The sequence below is a fragment of the Castor canadensis genome, chromosome 3 (assembly GCF_047511655.1).
Source record: "Castor canadensis chromosome 3, mCasCan1.hap1v2, whole genome shotgun sequence".
Classification (NCBI taxonomy): domain Eukaryota; kingdom Metazoa; phylum Chordata; class Mammalia; order Rodentia; family Castoridae; genus Castor; species Castor canadensis.
This window is the reverse complement of record NC_133388.1, coordinates 128357782-128380823: the sequence shown is the minus strand read 5'-3', so window position 1 is coordinate 128380823 and position 23042 is coordinate 128357782. Positions and strand designations below refer to the sequence as shown.

General features: G+C 36.8%; 1 long non-coding RNA gene across 4 annotated transcripts in view; it reads left to right on the top strand.

Moving 5' to 3' along the window:
• LOC109673965 (uncharacterized) overlaps positions 1-23042 on the top strand; it is a 160818-nt gene that overhangs the window by 61515 nt on the left and 76261 nt on the right. For all 4 annotated transcript variants that reach the window (XR_012446336.1, XR_012446335.1, XR_012446337.1 and 1 more), the window contains one exon: positions 18158-18233. This is a non-coding gene — a long non-coding RNA (uncharacterized lncRNA). The remainder of the gene's footprint in view (positions 1-18157; positions 18234-23042) is intronic.

Genomic DNA, 23042 nt, shown 5'->3' with positions numbered 1-23042 from the left:
AAATATCTGAACAAAAGTCTCAGTTGATACACAATACACCATGAAAATTAGGTTTCCAATTAAATCTCTTTCCTGAGCAGATAGCCTATTCCTTATTCAAGCGGAGTGTGGTTTCCCCATATATAAAGGCAAATTTATCTCAGACACAGATCTGGGTTCATTGTAATGCATAAATAAGAAGATTGTTAAGACATCAATGTTACATAAAACAGAGCAGTGGTTTTTAAACTATGTGAGGGAAAAAACACATATCAGAATAATTTAGGGGTTATACAACATATTCATGTTTGACGTTCCGAGCCTTCATTCTACTAGGTAAGAAACATTGACATTGACATAGACATTGAACATTATTTTATCTTGGAAACATTTTAAAGGACAGGCTATAGAAAAATATTAATACAATAATAAAATATCTAATTTTGAGCATTGCAAGTTCCTTATGATCTTTTCAAGCAGGGTTGTGAGAGATACGCTAATTTGCATTGTGGAGTTGCATATCAGATAAGTAAATTTCAGTCAGTTATATATCAGAAATAAAGATTAAGATCTGAAGGTGTGTCTTAAGCTTTCTTTTTAACAATAGCTGCTTACCAGTTCTGTTTCCTTTGGGGGACAATTCCAGTTTGTAGGAATGAAACCATCTTTTCTGAATAGAAAAGGCACTTATATAGATCTGAATATTTAGTGGCTTATGCATGTCCACCTGGCTTGAAATTGTACATATAAATTTAATTACAAAAATGGATAGAAGCCAATACTCTATCCTTGGAGTCAGAGTGGGATCCTGGTACCTTGCTGTGTGACATCGCTCTCATTTCCACAGCATGTCACAAATTATCTTTGCAGATTCAAAACTCTGGTAAACATTGAAAAAAAATCTATTATTCTAGGTAACTCAAAGTCTAGGCTTGCTGGGTTTTTTTAATTTTTATTTTTGAGAAATAGGGTCTCAGTTTGTTGCCGAAGCTGTCCTGAAACTTCTACACTCAAGTGACCCTCCGCCTCCGACTCCCAAATAGGAAATGCAGGCACAGACAACTGAACCCTGTTTTCAAAGCTAGTGTTAAATAATTAAGGTACAAATGGTGGAGAAGGGAGAACATGTAGGCATACTCACTAACATTGAGGAGAATAATCAGAAAATGCCTTGTTTTTGCCTTCCTTGACATTAGCACTTAATCTGCCAGGGCATAATTTATACTCCCTTCACCTTCCTGAACATATTAAAGACAAGGTCTTCAGAATTCTCAAAAAAAGGGATATGCCCATTAAACTTAGAAGTCTATAGCTGCTAAGTTTGGCCACCATCAAAACACCTTGGGACACTTCTGAAAACTAAGGACCCCACCAGGATCTTGCACCAGAGATTATGGTTTATAAATCTAGAGCAATGAAGTGCAGCTAGCTCTGCGTTACAGGGGGACTGTCTTTGAGACCATTCTTTTTGCCCATTGTTTTTTCCTGTTCTTAGGATTAAAGTGCAAGCAATGACCAATTCAAGTTGTGAATTATGTTATATTCTTCTTAACACTTTTCTATAGAAATTGATCAAAAGTATAATAATCAGTGTAGAACAATTGTGAGGAAAAAGATGTGTTTGGCTCTCATGAGGAATATCGATCTAAAAAACCTAGGCTTGTAATTTTTCAAGGTATCAACCAATTCTTTAGTACATAGTAAGCACCTTAAGTCTGTTAGTTGATTTTTTTATCCCTATTTGATGAGGAGAAAGAGGAACTGATGCTTGTGATGCGCATTTATTCTGGTTCCCAAAGTTCATGGATGTTTAGTATGACATAATACACAAAAAAGGTCATAAAGATATGATAATGACCAACTTAAGGTCCTTGGTTAAATGGAATTTCTCAACTGAGACTTTCCCTCCTAATGCTTCTATTACAGTTGCATTTTCTTTCTCCCCAATGCTGGCTCCTTCCTTTCATTCTTTCATTTTCCTCATGGTTTTCATCACCAACTGACAAAATGTCTACTATACTTATTTAGTTTTTAGTTGTCTTCCTCAGGCATTACTATATAAACTCTGTGAAGGTAGAGGTCGTTGATGGAGTTCCTGAGAAGTGTTAGGGATAGAATGAAGGCCTTATACTGGGTGGCAGGCACTAAGTGGGTTAAACAAGGAAAAACTTTTATTTACTTGGGACTCTCTTAGGAAAACAAATTAAGTGTCTTGTGAGCAGAATGATGTAGAATTTGAAAAATTTATCAGTGAAGCTTTAACTCTTGATATAGATCAAATTTGTCTGTTAGAATTCTTCCTCTTCCATCACAGCCTCTCACCTTGGCTGGTAAAGGATCCACCATGTTCAGTCCTCTATAGGACCAGTAGTTAATTGACCACCTCCTCAGGTGCCAGCATTCCATCTCATAGGTCACACATGAGAATACTCAGTGATCCTGGGATTCACACTGCAGAGCAGTTTATCCAACTGAGACAATCAATCTTATGACAAGCCAGTTTTTTCTTGTCAACCTTCTTGGATAAGATTTCTGAAGACATTTCCAGAGGGAGATCTTTCTGTTAACCTACTGAGGAGAAACTTACCAGGCTGAGTGAAAAGACTGGTGACTATTTTGCAGAGTCCACTAAAAAACCCATGAATATAGGACTTCTGTTTCAAAGATACTAAAAATTTCAGTATGATACCAGGCGACATTAAACCAAGCGTGGGCTTCTATGCTGGGGCCTGTATGGGCACACAGTTCACACACCCATGAGGCTAGCCCTGCAAGGTGAACGAAACAGGTTGAGGAAAGCTTTATTTTGAAAAAGACATTAAGCAACTCTTAAAGAAGAGAAATTTCCAAGGCAAAAGAAGAGAGAAAATATCAAGATAGAAACCTGGAGGAGCAAGTGATAAGAGGTCCTGCCAGTGAGTGACATGAGACGCAGATAGAAAGGGGGTGTATGACACTTATCCAGAGGGAAGAGGATTTTAAGAAAGTGAAAGGACATACTCTTGCATCTCTGAACACAACTAAGAGTTGTTTAGAGAATGGGTTGATGGGTGAGTCTGGTGACAAGGGACATTCTCCATGTTAAGTAAGTATATCAGGCCACATAAGATACTCACATATAGGTCCAAATTCCTGGAACCTGTACATTTTATCTTGTATATTATCTTGCTATGACTGCTGCACCATAAACTGGGTGGTGTAATTAATAGAACTTTACTGTCTCATGGTTTTGGAGGCAAGAAGGCTGAGTTTCAGGTGTCAGTAGACTTGGTACCTTCTGAGGGCTGTGAAGGAAGGACTGCTCTTTGCTTTTCTCCTTAGCTTGTAGGTGAACATCTTCCCCCTGTGTCTCTTTATATCCTCTTCCCTCTATATGCAGCTCTATATCCAAATTTAATTTTCTTTTCTTTCTTTCTTTTTGGTAAGGACACCAGTCAAGTTGGGTTAAGGTCCACTCTAATAATTTTATTTTAACTTGATCATCACTGTAAAGACACTGTCTTCCAATAATGTCATATTCTGAGGTATTGGGAGATTAGGACTTCAGCATATGAATTTTAGAGGACCTAATTCAACCCATAATATGTATGGCAAAAACTCTGCAGAAATTTGATTCAATTAATAATCATGGGATGGGGAGATGATCCTGGAATATTGGGTGAACATTATATACAATCTTTTTAAGAGAGAGGAGGAAGCAGGCTGTGATACACAGAAAGGAGAAGACCTGTGACCACAGAGGCAAAGATTAGAATGATGTACTCACATGCTTGTGAAAGCAGGAAGACTCCAGAAACTAGAAGGAACATGTACCTATTGATACCTTGATTTTGGCCTGGTGATAACGATTTTGGATTTCTAGTTTCTAGAATTCTAGTGTTTTAAGCCACTGAGTGTGTGATAATTTTTTATACTGGTCATAGGAAACACACAGAAGCAGTATCTAGGTAGGAGGGTTGATGCAGTAAACTGATAGCAGAAGGTAAGGACAAAAATCTGTAAGGGTAAGAAATCACTTGTTGTGCTCAGTGTTGGCCATGTGATGTGGGAGAAGGAGAAGCTCTCTTGAATGGCTATTGGTCTTCCACTTTGAGTGCCTGCTATTCCTACATCCAGGGCCTAAAACAGGAGGAGAAACTAATATAACACAACCAGGGATTGAGGTCTAAGCTAGCTGTTTCATCTTCCCATGGATATGTAAGGCAAGGTGTCTGTTTGTATTCATGAGTAGGATTCAAAGAGGTTAAAATTTAGATTAATTATGGAGTTATATGTGTCATGATATTCTCCTTTTCACATTCTGATCTTTGTAAGAATTCTTATTTGGGTAAAATAATTCTTGTTTTATATTTTCAATAAAGCCCTTTGAAGTGGGAATTCTGAAGCAAATGCTTGACTGTTTGCCCTTGGGATTAGGAAGTAGGCTACATGTCGGATTTGCAGGTCCAACACATTGGCCTCCCATTTCACTCAGAAAGTGAATAGTGCAGATGTGCCTCAATCTACAGTGAGGTTACTTTCCTATGAACCATTGAAAGTGCAGTTGTCAAATGCACCTGACCTGTTGAACATCACAGCTCAGCCACATAGCCTGCTGAAGAGTGTTGCTCACTTCTCCAGTGACTCCATTACCGATAGGCAGCTGCAGCTACTGCTTCCACCCAGCATTACTAGAGAGGAGTGGACCTCATCTCCCTCGCTAGGGAAAATATCCCAATTCAAAATTTTGTAGAATAGTTTCTATTGAATGCATATCACTCTCTCCCTATCGTAATTTGAAAAATTGGAACAATCATAGGACGGGACTGTCTGCAGTAGCAACAAATCATGTAGCTATCTCCACAGAGAGTGTCATTTCTGTCTTGTATTTCTCAGTCTAAGGAACAAAATGAAGTAGGAACAAGACTCTTGCTAAGGGTGCTTATTTGTTAACTTATTTTATTTTAGCATTCCCACTGGGGATGCTGGGGGTAAAGTTTGCTCATGGCTGTAGAGGATTAGCCCTTTCACCTGAAAGAGTAAGAAATGGCTGTGTTCCTAGGCAATATTGGGGCAATTAGGTTCTTAGTAAGGCTATAAAAAAACAGAAAAGGGAAGAAAACCCAGCAATTGTTTTCACTGGCCAGAGGAGCAGGGAATGGAAGACTCTGGGCCTTCCCTATTCTGGCTGAATGTTATTTATTTTTGAAATATTTGCAATTATCTTGTCAATGTTTGCATCTCCATCCACGGGCACTCAGTGTTCACTTGCAAATGCGCACAGGCCTGTGCCTTCATGTAGGCTGCACTGGATTTTTCATTTTCTTCTTGCCACTATGCTGTGGCACATCTGAGTGAGCTCAGAGATGCTCAGAAATGCAGATGCCAGCAGCTGAAGTGCTCACTTGGAGGATGTCCCCATGTCATTACCCTGTCAGTGAGATGTGACACTGTAGAATATTGGGTCTCTGGGAAGTTGCCTTTATTCTCAATCAGTAGGTTTTGGTATAAAACTTGACAGACATTGGGCTGCTGGGGAGGATGAGTGTGACCTGGTGCTGGGAACATTGTGCTGCGTGAAGCAAGCCTTCTGTGAACATCACTAGCATGTTTCATTTTCCTAACAAATGGACTCAGGATAGAAAGCCTCTACTATCACTTTAGCCACCTGTGTTAAGAGAACTCAAATGTACAGAATGTCAGCGACTGCTAGTTGCTTTGCAAAGACAATCTTAATTTGTGTAAACTTGTAAAAACTTATTCCCATTACATGGATGTGGAAACAGGCTGAAGTGTAAGATATTATCCTAATTTTACAAAGCAGGGACAAGGCAGAGGCACAGACTTGAATTCAAGTCTTCACACTCTAGAGCCTGCTGATATTTCATTCTCTCATACTGAAAGGTGAAATGTAAGCACAAAGATACCAACTAAATTACTGTACCTGAGAAATTTGTACCTGTATATATTCAAAGACTGTCCTATAATAAAACAGGCTTGTATTTATTTTCTGTGAATAATGTTTGTACTATTATAGAAGCACAATTCTACCCAAATTTGTAATACTCAGGGTAGATAATGTCAGGTTTTCATTTGTTTAAATGCTGTCTAGAGGCTAAAATCTCTATAGAATTCAGCTGTTACATCTTTCTTCATTGTTTTTTCCATCTTTCATACCCTCAGAGAAGATGAAAAAGTTCATCTTTAGATTTAAATGGCACTTTGTATTTAAAGTTGAATTGAGGTTTGAACCCCTGCATGGAACACCATGCCATCTCACAACAATGAGACTTTATTGCTCTGTTACAAGCATTATTTCATGTCCTGCTGTTGGAGTCTGTCTCTTGAAGCTTAAATCAAGTAATGCAGAGTGCTTTGTCATCCGTGATGTATGCTAAAATCACAGGTGGGGAGGTGTGAAGCATTTTATTCTCATCATCTTTATGATGTTAATGATTCTCTGGACAAAACCATTTCATTTTGTATAAAATTAAAAATTCATAACCTGTGAAACCCATACAGACTTTGTACCAGCAAACCACTAAGTGAGTAAAGTCAACTCTGTTTGTAGTTGTACAAATAGGAAAAAATTAAAAAACCTTTAAAAATTCTTTGACCCTGTTTTTTGCCATCCGAATGGTGGTCATGGTTGAGTGAAAAATCAATGAAGTGCTGTGAGAATTGCACCTCAGTATTGCCGACAAGCCACAGAAAAATCCAACTTTTCACATGAGATGAAGACTGCCTTTGCTTCATTTACTCTCTTAAGACACATTAAAATCAAAGCTATCACCCCATTTGGCCATCTGTCAATGTTCCCTACACAGTAAGCGGGTAGACTTTGTCTCTGAATCACCCAAAGAGGAGGATGTTTTGTTGCTATAATAAATGGTTTTAGGCTAAAGAGACAGAAATAAATCAATGCAGTTTATAAAGTTGGAGGTGAAAATGTTAGATGCAGTTTTCTAAACTCCAGAGAATTATATATGGATGAGCAACAATAAATAAAGCATAGCTTTAGCAGTTTACAAAAATAAATGATAGAGATGAAATAAGTTAATGGATAGCCTTTTATTTGGAATCATTCTTGCTTTCACAAAATGCACACAACCATCCTTTATTCATTTAATTGCAAATTTGTGTTTGAATGTAATATGGTAAATAATGGCTCCCAATTTCCCTTCTAAAGTTTAAATTTTGTTTAGAATAGACCAAAAACCTAAAAACCTAGTTTCCGAAGGTTCACAGACAATCGTTCTCCTGTTTATTAACAATGCACTGCTTTTTAACAAAGGCTTGTATTTTTAGATTGAACATACTGAATCCAGTTTGCTGACCCTGAACTCAGTTAACACAAGTGCTCGCTCTGCAGGTGGCGATTAATAGAACTTGTGTGGCCATGGTCTTCAGAGCTGTCCCAGGGAACGGGGCACCCTGGGCTTTGCTGACAAGTGTGTAGAGGCTCTTGTTCTTCTCACAACCAAACTCCAAAGCTACTTCCTTGGTTTACCATTTGCAGTAGATTAAGCCCATTCCTATGTGGATAGGCTTTTACCAGGCATGATGAGTTTGTTGGGGCAAGCAACTGTTTAAAAACAGCCAGGCACAGATTCTTCTAAACACAGTTTTATGCAGAGATTTGTGATTTAATCTGTTAGAAAAGCAGACAAAAATCAAGAAATCATAAAATGTGCTGTATTGGGGGTAAAACAAATAATATAAAAATCCAGTCAAAACGATTTCCTCTTAAAAAGGACATGTTTGATTTTTAAGGCTCAATTTATTTTGATGAAAAAAATCACATCTAGTTCTCATAATTTCACTGTGTTCCTGGAGAAAGTAAAATAATAGCACCAATAAAGTGTTGTGTAAAACACCAGTTTCACCTGTTGATCAGGTGTAGGCAACTGTTTATATGATTACTTCTCATCTTTGGAGAGCCACATTTTCTTTGGATACCCAACACTCAGAGAAATCCTACAATAAAGAGACATAGTAAACTTTTGACCTAGTCACTTCCCTCAGCCGTTTAGGATCACCACTGCTTGTTTGTTTTACTTATCTTATTCCCAAGGCTGTGCCAGTTTGGGCACTGAGGTCTTATATATTTAAATATGTATGTTCTTATAGTATGTATAAATATATAATATATTCATATTTATTAAATAGCATAATTATAGTGCCATTTAATTCAAATTAAACTTGAACCGATTAAATTATAGCTTTGAGAATAAACTATGTTTGAATATGTATTTATTTTATATGCAAAACTTATGTTCTTTATATACATATTACAGTTTGCATTGTACCACAAATAATCTTTTTGATATGTTAAAAAAAGAACACCCTCACCACCAAAAATAAAACTGTCATGACATTGTACATATATTTTCTCACTTCTCCCTTTATGTGCAATTAGAGAATAGAATACTACTAAATTTCCATTCTTTCTTCTTCAGGCAGCAGTGAATATACAGCACTGGAAGAAGGATACAAGGGCATCCTTCTGAGGATAAGAATAATTAAGATGGAACAGGGCTTTGCTTGAACATAGTGACCATACGTATAACCCATCTAGGACTATAATTAACACACATGCTGGCAATGTGGGGAGTATTTTATAAGTATTGTCCTAAGAAGTCTAACACAATGTTGTCCAAGACCCCTGAAATGAGCAGCAAAGTACCCCTCTCTCATCACTATAGTATACAAGTGTATCTTAAAATAAAAATGACTTCCTCCCAGTTTTCTGGATTGAGGGTCTGTGAGTGTGAACAAGAGTATTAATATAAAGTACAACCGTGGCTGCATTTATGATATTTGAAGTCTTCAGAACATTTCTTTAGAAAAAAATCATGAAAAGAATTAGGCTGGACATATATTTTGAGGCTTTTAGCGCATTTTGGAAGCGAATGTATGTATTCCCAGGCTTTGGATCAGAAAGCTAATGGAAGTTCTTTCCAAGGTGAAAGAGACAATGTGAGGAAAAGATCCAGCTGTTCTTTGCATCTGTTGGAAGCACACATGAGAACAAAGGCAAAAGCAGCTCAGACTGGTTGGGTCATTAATGCTTTTCACACAGGCAGAGTGGAAAGAGACATGGCCACCCTCAAACACTCATGAGTCGGAGGTAACTTTCATTTCATCCATTCTGCTCCTGAGAAGTTGACATTATAATAATGAAAGCCATGTCAGGTTGGCGAGATTTGAATTGAGTGTGTACATTTGTTAGTTTTGTTGGCTGCATGAGAACTTTTGTTGATGAAATGAAGTGCTCCATAATATTAAGTCACTATTTCATGGCACGTGTATTAATACTCTGAAGGGCATTGCAAATTATATTATACTATTTCTTACAGTTAATTAACATAGAACTTGCTGTATGCCATTTGTTGGTTAAGAGATTAAGATTCTTTTTAGAAGAAAAGATTTACACACATTTATTTTTTCATAGATTTCAAAGTCAAGGCATCTTTTCTGAACAGGCCAGAGTAGATGAAAAATGAGATAGAAGAAGGCAAAAACAAGAGGGAACTGCCTGTGCAGTTCTTTCTTTTTTTTTAAGTCATTGTATTTTTAACTGACATAAAACAATTGTATAATTTTGAGGTGCAGTATCATGATTTGATGTCATTTATTTATTTCTTTGCCTGTGCCTCCCAAGAGCTGGGATTATAGGTGTGTGCCTTTATCCCTGGCTTTTATGATATATATCATTTGTATGTAGTGATCATCTCAGGATATTTAGGTTATTCGTCATCTCAAATATTTATCATTTCTTTGTGATAAGAACTTCAAAACCTCTCTTCTGGGTATTTTGAATTACATGGCACAAAAGTGTTAAGTATAATCCCCTCATCTGTCATAGAATAACAAAGCTTCCTTCTTATCTGGCTGTAACCTTGTCCTCCTTTACTAACCTCTCTTAAGTTTCTTGGTCTCTGGTAACCACTCTTAAGCCCTTTACCCTCTCCTCAAACCCTATGTATATCTTTGAGAGCCTTTACAATGCTCATGCCTAGAACAGAGAAAGAGTAAGGAAAGAACCTGAGAAAAGTAAAAACAAAGAATTGAAAAAATTGCTAATAAGCCCTCAAGAGATGGGATTCTTATTATCTCTCTTACATTATAGCACATGTGCTCTGCAGAACTCACTCTTCACCTTGCTCCAGACAAGGTTTAATTTTAAAGAGCTGCCAGCACACACCCAAACTCCCCTACCATTAGCATTGCCTTCCACAATTTTCCTCCTCTTTTTAAAAAAGTATGTAATAAGTTCATATTACAGGTAGTGATTTAGCCGGGAAGATCAAACAGGACTGTTTGTAGATATGCTGGCAATGTGGCCACACATCGTAGGGGTTGGTGAATGCTATTCATATCTGGAGTGAGCTCTTTAGATGTTTACAGTTTCCTTCAAGGCAGCCAGAGTAGGGTGTTGGGAATATAACCAAGCACACTGTACCTTCTAAAGCTGAAATGTTCTAAGCAGACATGATTCTAAGCCCTTTGTATGTGTTAGCTCATTTAGACTCATAACAACACAATGAGACAGATTTTAGGAAACTCAAACATATAAAATTTAACTTGCCTTAAATCACTTAAAAGGTAAGTGTTTGAACAGGAATTTGAAGCCAGGAAGTCTTAGGTTGTATATTAAACATTCCTCTTTATTTAATTTTATTTTTTCAAGTCTAATGAAAGAGAGAATAGCAGTAATATTTGATTTTGCTATTGCTGCCTTATTGATGATACTCCTTTATCATTTTTTACTAAAACTGATTTTGACAATCTAACTCTTCTTTTTTCTAGCCCTTTTGGAAGGTACCATTATCTTGGTAGTAACATATATTCAAATATCCAAGAACCCACATTCTTTGTCTATTTGCCATATTCCTTTTCATTTTTCAAGATTTAGCTAAAGACTGGCCCAAAAGACCAAAAATCGTATGTTCTCCCTCATATGTGGACATTAGATCAAGGGCAAACACAACAATGGGATTGGACTTTGAACACATGATAAAAGCGAGAGCACACAAGGGAGGGGTGAGGATAGGTAAGACACCTAAAAAATTAGCTAGCATTTGTTGCCCTTAACGCAGAGAAACTAAAGCAGATACCTTAAAAGCAACTGAGGCCAATAGGAAAAGGGGACCAGGAACTAGAGAAAAGGTGAGATCAAAAAGAATTAACCTAGAAGGTAACACACACGTACAGGAAATTAATGTGAGTCAACTCACTGTATAGCTATCCTTATCTCAACCAGCAAAAACCCTTGTTCCTTCTTATTATTGCTTATACTCTCTCTACAACAAAATTAGAAATAAGGGCAAAATAGTTTCTGCTGGGTATTGAGAGGGTCGGGGGGACAGGGAGGGGGTGGAGTGGGTGGTAAGGGAGGGGGTGGGGGCAGGGGGGAGAAATGACCCAAGCCTTGTATGCACATATGAATAATAAAAGAAAAAAAATAGTAAAAAAAATATTTAGCTAAAGAAATACTCTTCTGTGGACTTCTCCACTTCACTTCCTCACCCCACCCAGAGAGAATGGGCTTCCCTTACTTACATCTTGGTCTTCCTAAGGGCCTGTTTCTCTCAGGTCCCAACTGATGGTATCTCCATCAGCTACCTCAAGAATACCTGGGAGCTGGAACTCTAAGCCAATCCTCAGAGATTGAGCATCAGTGTATTTATCCCTAACTGCACTATTTTTTTTTTCATTTTTTTTTTTCATTTTTCTTTTATTATTCATATGTGCATACAAGGCTTGGTTCATTTCTCCCCCCTGCCCCCACCCCCTCCCTTACCACCCACTCCACCCCCTCCCGCTCCCCCCCTCAATACCCAGCAGAAACTATTTTGCCCTTATCTCTAATTTTGTTGTAGAGAGAGTATAAGCAATAATAGGAAGGAACAAGGGGTTTTGCTGGTTGAGATAAGGATAGCTATACAGGGCATTGACTCTCATTGATTTCCTGTGCATGGGTGTTACCTTCTAGGTTAATTCTTTTTGATCTAACCTTTTCTCTAGTTCCTGGTCCCCTTTTCCTATTGGCCTCAGTTGCTTTAAGGTATCTGCTTTAGTTTCTCTGCATTAAGGGCAACGAATGCTAGCTAGTTTTTTAGGTGTCTTACCTATCCTCACCCCTCCCTTGTGTGCTCTCGCTTTTATCATGTGCTCATAGTCCAATCCCATTGTTGTAAAATAGCTCTCAAGAGATTATGATGTTTGGTAGGTTTGAAAACAACTTAAAACCAGCCACTTTCTTCCTCACTGCTTTTCCATGCAGTTCTTGAACCTGAAACCCAAACCTGCCTGGCACAAAACATGCTCACCTACTGTTGAAGAGAAAGAAGAGATAAAGTGACTCATGTTGACACCAGGGAGATTTCCAGGACATCAGTTCCAGAGCATATGTCAATCAGTTTAACTCAATCTTAATAGTTCTATCACTAATGTCACATTATCATAAGTGACCTAACTTCAGTAAGAAACAATTTCATTGTATCTTGTAAACTCAACTTATCAGAGCAGAAAATTTCAGAATAATTTTAGATGAGCAATATCTTATATTTATGGATTAATTTGGTAATCTGGAAGACATGGATTTCCAGAATAATTATACCCAGGGTTCTGGAAACTGAAGCTTACTGTACTAAAATTCCATTAGGATAAATAATTCTGTTGATAAGAAAGAAGAATTCTATTTATAAAAATAAACAATAGGCTAGGCGTGGTGGTTCATGCCTGTAATCCCAACTACTTGGGAGGTATCAGGAGAACAATTGATCAGGCAGGATTGTAGCTGGAGGCCAGCCTGGGCAAAACTTAGTGAGACTCCATTTCAGCAAATAAGCTGTGTATGTTGGTGCATTTTATAATCCCATATTACCTATGCGATAAGCACAGGTAAAATGATTATAGTCTGAGAAGCTGCTTCTGCCAAAAAGTAAAAGTGTTGAAGGTGTGGCTCAAGTAGTAGATCAGAACCTTGGGTTCAAAAAATCCAGTTCTGCCCAAAAATAAATAAATAAATATCAAAGTTTAGCCCATTTATATGCATTATACACACACATACACACACACACCAATGCTAACCTTTTCCTTACTTGTTTGACCATATTTTATAGTCCTTCTCCCCTACCTGTTCAGTATGCATCTCAAAAAAAAACATTGATATTGTCCTACATAAACACAATGTCATTATCATTATCATGTATCACTGAGCCCATATTCAAATTTCAGCAACTGTGATCTAAGCTCTTTTCATACTCATCTCTTAAAAAAAGTAAAACCAGAACCTCTAAAAGACTATGTGCTACTATAATTTCTTAGTCTCTTAAATATCTTTTATGCATAAATAATCTATTGATTTTCTGTAGAATCTGACCAAATATCTTCTAGAATGCTTCACCTTTGACTTATCTCATAGTTCCTCCATGTTTTTTTCTCATTCCTCAGTATTTCCCATAGTCTGGAAGTTAAACTGAAGACTTGATTAAATTTAGACTGAATATTTTTGGCACGAAGACTCACAGGTGAAGCTGTGGCATTCATTTTGCATTGTAACAGCAGATGCAGAATGTTGGCTGTGCTCCAAATATTTCTTGATCAGCAGGTAATGGCGCAGAGTCAGCAGTATGTGCAGAGGGCAGTGCTCTGGTAGCTCTATTCTGAGCAAACTTTAATAGTCCCAATTGCCAAAGATAACTAACTCTCTCATAATTTCTGGAATGTTGACATTATTAACTTTGCTTATACTGAGCTGTGGGAAGGTTTTGGTAAGTTTAACATGTTAAAAACTACTGTACCATTATACTGTATCTTGAGCCTTATTTCTGGATTATATAGTTATTGATCCACAGTTACCTGAGGGAAAACAGCAGAGAGTATGTCAGTCTTAACGAAAAGGAGAAGTTCACAAGCAGTGGAAAGTAGACAATGTAGTTTGCAAATATCACCGGGGTGTCTTAAGTATTTTGTAATGGGACAGATAGTTAGTGTAGGCAAGGGAGTTGATTTGGTGGTGGGAATGGGGACTGCAATGAGGGGTGAAAAGAAGAATATTTCAAAAGTGTTCTAAGGGTTAGGGGTAGGGTTCACTGTTAGAGTGTGTGCTTAGTATGCTTGAGGCCCTGGGATCAATCATCACACACACACAAAAGAACTAGAAGGAGTCTTATCAATTCAACAAGCACAGTACAGACCCAATCAGCTCACCTGCTAATGCATCATTTATGCCTCATCTACACCAGCATGGAGCATCAGACTTTCACCAAGTCAACTTCTCTTTTCTTCTCTTCTCTGAGTTTACAAATGCAAAAGTAGAGTTGAGAATAGTTGGGAAAAGGAACTAACCACTTTGGTTTACTATTCATACTTTTTTGAAAACACTTTTTATAACCCAAACCTACCACCCTTTAGGGTGGTGACACCATCTTCTAGATGAGGACAAGGACCCTGATGGCCTTGGTCGTTCTTGAATCTCTGGTCTAGAAATGGCCTAGCCCATAGGAGAGGCTCATTATATAGTGTGGTTAAGTGAAGGAAATGACCACTCGGAAGCAGGCTGGAATTTTGTTTTCTATTGTATGGAACAACTTTGCACTATTAACTGTTCTTCCTGGAGTTTGTTGAGTGATGTTCTGACTGAAAGAATAAGAAACATGTTTCTTGAAGCCAATAACTTCTAGTTGTAAAGAAAGCATACATCTTTCTCATTTATCTTGGGGGACTATCTCCAGATCTTTCAAATTATTTTAGGTATATTTTCTGCAATCAAACATATTGAAAATAACTGATAAGAATTTCTGACTTGTTATTTTCCCCCGTGATGTTTTATTCTTCTGGTGACAGTATATACCAAATTGAAAGACTGTTGGCTGATTCAGAAACTCAGAACAACATTTTTTTCATTCGTTAGATGAAATGCAAGCCCACTTAGAAAATAGTCTTGCTGCATTTCTCTTATGAGGAAATAGTGAATGAGTAAAGAATAAAGAGTTATGGATGTTGACCTTTTAAACTCTCCCCAAAGCTGCACGACTACTGATGGGATGACATGAAAAGTCATTTCACTTATAATGAGATGCCAAGCGGGACTGTCTTGTTTTAAAACCTGGCATTTAAAAATACATTTAATTCTATTATGTCCTGCCCTAACCTGCACAGGCTATTGCATATGACATATTACCTGAGCAGATGTTTTAGACAACATGCCGGCAGACATGCAAGTCAGGAATAAAGTTTATAGTTTTGTTTCTTCAATCTCAGAGTCACACAATCCAGAAAGCTGTTTTACTTGGCAGTTTATTGCAAATGTTATGTAAACTGCTTATTAATTTTATGCCTACTGTGCAGTGAAAGTCTTTAATATAAGAAATGAAGGGGAAATAGACATCCAGATTATTTTCTTTGGTAGGACATCTTCTCACTTTAACAAAATCTTTGATGGCTAATTTGAGTCTGACCTTACAGGTGAAGATGGAGGATAGAGAACCAGGTAAATACTAAGGAAATTGAATTTCACAATTACTAAAGCAGAATAAGACAAAAAATTGGGATACATGATAATAAGAATTTCTATAAGTGTATTATTTTAAACGGTTGCTCAGTTTATTCCTTGACTTTAAAAGAGCCATACCTGAGAAACAATTGCATTCATTTTATTGCCATGACCTCTAATGCAATTTATATTATGAACTCAAACTAAGCCTGTTTAATATTTCATTAAAATGTATAAAATATAAACACACAGTATTATGTTACATAATGCATTTGCAAGTTCATATTCAGATGTCGGAGATTTCTGTATTCATGATGGAATGACCTTCATACCCTAGTGGAAGATCACTAGTTTATGCAATCTTATGACATTTTTATTTTACTTATGTACTGAATGAAAATTTGACATTCATACAATCATGTTGAAGAAATGTATTATCAATAAGAGAGGACACAAAACCATCTCTGTTTTTAGTTGGCTGTTGGCACAAGCATTTGCCCTTAATGACTTAGCAATGCCACCTCCAGGTGTGCCTGTACTCCAGCGTTTCCACTTCTATATCTGAAATTTGCCTTCCCCTATCCAAATTTGTAGGATGATAATTTGAAAAGTGGAAAAAATGGTTTTCATCTTGTATAATTGACAGGGAATGTCTTTAAATGGCAAAGAAGTGGAAATTTGGTGAACAAAAGGGAAATTGATTAATAACAAATCAAATTATAAAAAAACCCTCCATTGCCACAATGGAATCAGAGCATTTGGACAATTGCTGAATCTCACATGGAAAATGCATGAGGTACTTTCTATGTATAAGTATGAATATGGAACACTGAAGTCTGTCCAAGTCACTTTAAAAAAGGAAGGAAGGGAAGAGGGAGAATAATGGAGGAGATGAATCAAACTGGGGTACAGTATGTATATATATGAAAATATCACAATAACACCCCCTGTGTAACTATCATATAGTTACAATAACTAATAAAGTTTTTAAAAGAAACTACAATAAGATACTATTTCACACATGCTAGTATGGCTGAATTTTTTATATGGGAAATAAGTGTTAGTGAAGATGTGGAGATACTGAAACCTTTCATGCACTGCTGATGGAAAGAGAAAATCATGTTGCCAATATGGAAAACAGTTTGGAAATTTCTCAGTAAGATAAAAAAAAATTGATTCTCATTTAACACAATGGTATTCCCTCCTCCTCTCCCAACAGTACTGTTTTGTTCTGACAAATATCTAATTTTGAATTCCTAACCAGTAGAAAACCCCAAAGAAGCAAATCACTTATATGAATCAGTTGCTTTTTTAGGGGGTGGGACAAAAGGTCGTGATTTAGATTCAGATGAAGCTTAGGGACAGGTTCTGAAGGAAAAATGAAACCAGAGTTTTGAAATTGCTTAGAAGTTTGACTCTAATAGGACCAAGAGTCTCATATTTAAGAAAATTTGTTTAGGTAATTGTTTTATCTTAAAATTATTTTTAAGTGAAAGTTCTATGGTATGGTAGTTCCCATAGATGAATATAATTATAATAATGGATTTTTAATTTCAAGAATTTTTCTTCTCTTACTCAACAAATATAAGCAATGTTTGTTTCACCATTTGTTTATAAAAAGAGAAATTGGATGATTCTAAACCTGTGGATAAAGTACAATAAAGAATAATGTCCCAAATTAAAATGTGTTTTTATTTTCTACATTAGTAGCAGAAAATCAGTAGACAGAAAAATGGAGCAAATTTCTGAGACCTCCACAGAAACTTCCTTTCCTATCAGTTCATATTGGGCAATTGTGGATGATTAAATACCATTGGAAATTGCAGTAATAACATACACATAGTGCTATTTTATACCATCTTGGATTTTCAGATACTTATCAGTTGAGAACATGGACAAGGTATTCCATCTTACTGATATGAGATGAGCCTTAGTGATGTTGGTTCTTTGTTGGTGGTAGTGGGATTTGAACTCAGGGCCTCATGCTTAGTAGACAGATGTTCTATTACTTGAGCCACACCCCAGACCAGTATTGTTGATTCAGATCATTACTAGAGAGAAAAATATTTTATTCCAATATGCAAAATTCTTTGTCAATATTATTTTTCCTCATTCTTCATTATTTTATATTAGAAATAGCTTATAAAAATAAATTATATAATTAACTTTGCTAACTATTTAAGTTGAATAAAAATAAAATATGAATCTCATTTGACTATTTATTTTTACCATACTTAATAATTGATGCATTTTATTAGGAAAAAAATCTTTTGATCCATTAACGTTTATACCACTATCACAGTATTTATAATCAAGAAAGAACCCTTCAGTTATTTTTAAAGAATTATTTTATTCTGTGCATGTGTTTACATACTGGGTTTTGATGAGTGATTTTGTAGTGTTCTTCTTCTCTTAGAATGCAGATAGTTTGGAAGTTAATGCTGAACAGCCACCCCTGAGCCTTCTCACATTGCCTCCTCTCATTTATGGCATGCAGCTTTTCGTTTAACATCTTTAAACGCCCTCTCATCATACACAGTGTCATGGTGGCTCACTATAAGCAAGCACTTAGCTGTGCAATACATTTCCATTGATTTGCAAATGATTTAAAAATATTAGCTTTTAGTTATTTTCATAAGTTTGCAATGATACGAGATTATAAGTGAAGCGGTAACCCAGCCTGACTTTTTGTAGGTGGCTGTTCCTCAGTGGGGACTGTTCTGACAACAAAATTAAGAGCTCTCTTAGTTCAATGTCTGCCTTCAACAGGGTAAGTACCCCATATGGCTCCTGCTTTTTGAATTGTTATGATTATAAAGTTATCTATGTCTGGCTTTCAAAAGTATTGTGTCTACACCACTGTACAGGCTTTCCCTGCCCTGATTCCTACAACAACTCTGAAAGGTGCACAAACAAATATCAATATCTCCCTTTGAGGAAGCTCAGTTGTGTTACACTAACTTATGTTTGTGTGGTCTAAAACTCACCTAGTTTGAACAGCCCTTCTTATTCTCAAGAAAACAAAACTGACTCCAAGGAGCTTAAAAATGAGAGTGGAGGTATAGCAGGAAATTGGGGTAAATAGAAAATGCAAATGAGACTCTTAAGAGTAAGCCTGGCTCCCTGGTGTCTCTGAATCTCTTCTACACATTTGCTTCAGATTTTCTTTCCCTTTGCAGATTTTCATCATTTCTATGGCAAACATTTCTATGACTTACAATGGAAAGCAAGCTCTGCTTCTGGTCGTTTCCAGCCTGGCATCCAACAGAGAGTATTTGTAGGCTCTCTGCTCCAGTTCACAATTCTGACATGCAAGATTCCCAGTACTTACTTTCTCCCTCCCACTTCCCCACCTGGGTCCAGGGATGGCACTGCTCCTATCAGCTGTGGGCAGGAGTTCAAAATTTCATGATCAGTTGCCTTTTGGTAGGTTGTGAAAATATACTCTTCTAGAAGATGAGGTAGAAAGGTAGGGGCAGGGAAGCCAGGGAGACTTTAAGATTCCTCAAGTCATATAACTCCATATCAAGATTGCTTCATAGCTCTCTGTAGAGATACTGGAAACTGTATCTAGTCTTTTTAAAATGAGAAACATGTTCTTAATTTTAAAAATTGCTAGTGGACTATAACTTCAAGTAAACAACCTGTATCTTTCTTCTTCTTCTTCTTTTTTATTAAAATAAGAGCCAAAGTAAACACAAGAAAACACATTATTTAAGATTCTCATGAAATAATTTTCCTGTTAAATGAATATAATGAAAAGATTGCCCAGTAAAGTTGAATACAGTTCTTTGAGAGAAGTATTATTTTTCCAAATAGCTATAATGCACCCTGAGAAATAAGTGTGATTTAAATACAATTAATCTGAATAACAGTATTTTACAGCAAATACAGCAGACGTATTCTACTAAACTATTACAGCTCTATAATGTGTATATATATATGTATATATATACACACACACATATATATGCAAATATATATATTTTCTTACTACATTATATTTTCAATAGAGTTTGGATGTCATGGTTAGAAAGTAATAAAATTACAAAAGAAAAACAACTGTAAGCAGTAACGATTAATGAAAAAGAGTTTTAAACAAATGGAGTAGCCACAGGAGGCTCATATCAGACAGACCTCCAGAGGCAACAAACAGAGGGAAGGGGTTAGTAAGTTTCTTTCCCCAAACCCCAAGGAATTCATCAGATAGATAGCTCCATCCCTGACTGTGGTAAGTTTTCCTGTCTGTGGAAGCTGATTCCATACGGCATCCTGTTAAATTCAATGCTTGAGGGAAGAAATAACTGGAACCATTTGATAAATGCAAGTTGGCTCATTATGTGTTATAGCATAGAAGCTTTTAAATATCTAGATTAGCATCTGAGTACAGTGACATGTGTCTCTTGTCCCAGCAATGTGGTAGTTTAAGGCAGAAAGATCACTTGAGCCTAGGAGTTTGAAACCAACCTGGGCAATATAGCAAGATCCTATTTCAAGAAACAAATTCTAGATTACTTTTCCATCAACCTGTAACCCAGATCCCTGACACTAAGTGTTGAACTTGTCTTGCAATCTGCACATTGAAGTTCTGCTTTCATCATTCCATAGCCTGAGTACTCTCTTTTTTTTTTCTTTTATTATTCACATGTGCATACAAGGCTTGGGTCATTTCTCCCCCCTGCCCCCAACCCTCCCTTACCACCCACTCCATCCCCTCCCTGTCCCCCCGACCCTCTCAATACCCAGCAGAAATTATTTTGCCCTTTTCTATAATTTTGTTGAAGAGAGAGTATAAGCAATAATAAGAAGGAATAAGTATTTTTGCTGATTGAGATGAGGATAGCTATACAGTGAGTTGACTCACATTAATTTCCTGTGCGTGTGTGTTATGTTACCTTCTAGGTAAATTCTTCTTGATCTAAACTTTTCTCTAGTTCCTGGTTCCCTTTTCCTATTGGCCTCAGTGGCTTTTAAGGTATCTGCTTTAGTTTCTTTGCGTTGAGGGCAACAAATGCTAGCTAATTTTTTAGGTGTCTTACCTATCCTCACCCCTCCCTTGTGTGCTCTCGCTTTTATCATGTGCTCAAAGTCCAATCCCATTGTTGTGTTTGCCCTTGATCTAATGTCCACATATGAGGGAGAACATACGATTTTTGGTCTTTTGGGCCAGGCTAATCTCACTCAGAATGATGTTCTCCAATTCCATCCATTTACCAGTGAATGATAACATTTCATTCTTCCTCATGGCTGCATAAAATTCCATTGTGTATAGATACCATATTTTCTTAATCCATTCATCAGTGGTGGGGCATCTTGGCTGTTTCCATAACTTGGCTATTGTGAATAGTGCTGCAATAAACATGGGTGTGCAGGTACTCTGGAGTAACCTGTGTCACAGTCTTTTGGGTATATCCCCAAGAGTGGTATAGCTGGATCAAATGGTAGATCAATGTCTAGCTTTTTAAGTAGCCTCCAAATTTTTTTTCCAGAGTGGTTGTACTGGTTTACATTCCCACCAACAGTGTAAGAGGGTTCCTTTTTCCCGCATCCTCACCAACACCTGTTGTTGGTGGTGTTGCTGATAATGGCTATTCTAATAGGGGTGAGGTGGAATCTTAGCGTAGTTTTAATTTGCATTTCCTTTATTGCTAGAGATGGTGAGCATTTTTTCATGTGTTTTCTGGCCATTTGAATTTCTTCTTTTGAGAAAGTTCTGTTTAGTTCATGTGCCCATTTCTTTATTGGTTCATTAGTTTTGGGAGAATTTAGTTTTTTAAGTTCCCTATATATCCTGGTTATCAGTCCTTTGTCTGATGTATAGCTGGCAAATATTTTCTCCCACTCTGTGGGTGTTCTCTTCAGTTTAGAGACCATTTCTTTTGATGAACAGAAGCTTTTTAGCTTTATGAGGTCCCATTTATCTATGCTATCTCTTAGTTGCTGTGCTGCTGGGGTTTCATTGAGAAAGTTCTTACTTATACCTACTAACTCCAGAGTATTTCCTACTCTTTCCTGTATCAACTTAAGAGTTTGTGGTCTGATACTAAGATCCTTGATCCATTTTGAGTTAATATTGGTATAGGGTGATATACATGGATCTAGTTTCAGTTTTTTGCAGACTGCTAACCAGTTTTCCCAGCAGTTTTTGTTGAAGAGGCTGCTATTTCTCCATCGTATATTTTTAGCTCCTTTGTCAAAGACAAGTTGGTTTTAGTTGTGTGGCTTCATATCTGGGTCCTCTATTCTGTTCCACTGGTCTTCATGTCTGTTTTTGTGCCAGTACCATGCTGTTTTTATTGTTATTGCTTTGTAATATAGTTTGAAGTCAGGTATTGTGATACCTACTGCATTGTTCTTTTGACTGAGTATTGCCTTGGCTATTCGTGGCCTCTTGTGTTTCCATATAAATTTAACGGGAGATTTTTCAATCTCTTTAATGAATGTCATTGGAATTTTGATGGGAATTGCGTTAGACATGTAGATTACTTTTGGGAGTATAGACATTTTTACTATGTTGATTCTACCAATCCATGAGCATGGGAGATCTCTCCACTTTCTATAGTCTTCCTCAATCTCTTTCTTGAAGAAGTGTATAGTTTTCCTTGTAGAGGTCTTTCACATCTTTTGTTAGGTTTACACCTAGGTATTTGATTTTTTTTGAGGCTATTGTAAATGGAATTGTTTTCATAAATTCTTTTTCAGTTTGCTCATTGTTAGTGTATAGAAATGCTAATGATTTTTCTGTGTTGATTTTATATCCTGCTACCTTGCTATAGCTATTGATGATGTCTAGAAGCTTCTGAGTAGAGTTTTTTGGGTCTTTAAGGTTTAGGATCATGTCGTCTGCAAATAGGGATATTTTGACAGTTACTTTACCTATTTGTATTCCTTTTATTCCTTCTTCTTGCCTAATTGCTCTGGCTAGGAATTCCAGTACTATGTTGAATAGGAGTGGAGATAGTGGGCATCCTTGTCTGGTTCCTGATTTTAGAGGGAATGGTTTCAGTTTTTCTCCGTTAAGTATAATGCTGGCTGTAGGTTTGTCATATATAGCTTTTATAATGTTGAGGTATTTTCCTTCTATTCCTAGTTTTCTTAGAGCTTTTATCATGAAATGATGTTGGATCTTATCAAAGGCTTTTTGTGCATCTATTGAGATGATCAAGTGGTTTTTGTCTTTGCTTCTGTTAATGTGGTTTATTACATTTATTGATATTCATATGTTGAACCACCCCTGCATCCCTGGGATAAAGCCTACTTGGTCGTGGTGAATAATCTTTTTGATATGTTGTTGAATTCGATTTGCCATTATTTTGTTGAGGATTTTTGCATCAATGTTCATTAAGGAGATTGGCCTATAGTTCTCCTTTTTGGAGGTGTCTTGGCCTGGTTTTGGGATAAGTGTAATACTGGCTTCATAAAATGTGTTAGGCAGTTTTCCTTCCCTTTCTATTTCGTGGAACAGTTTAAGGAGGGTTGGTATTAGTTCTTCTTTAAAGGTCTGATGGAATTCAGCAGAGAATCCATCAGGTCCTGGACTTTTCTTTTTGGGGAGACTCTTGATTGCTGCTTCAATTTC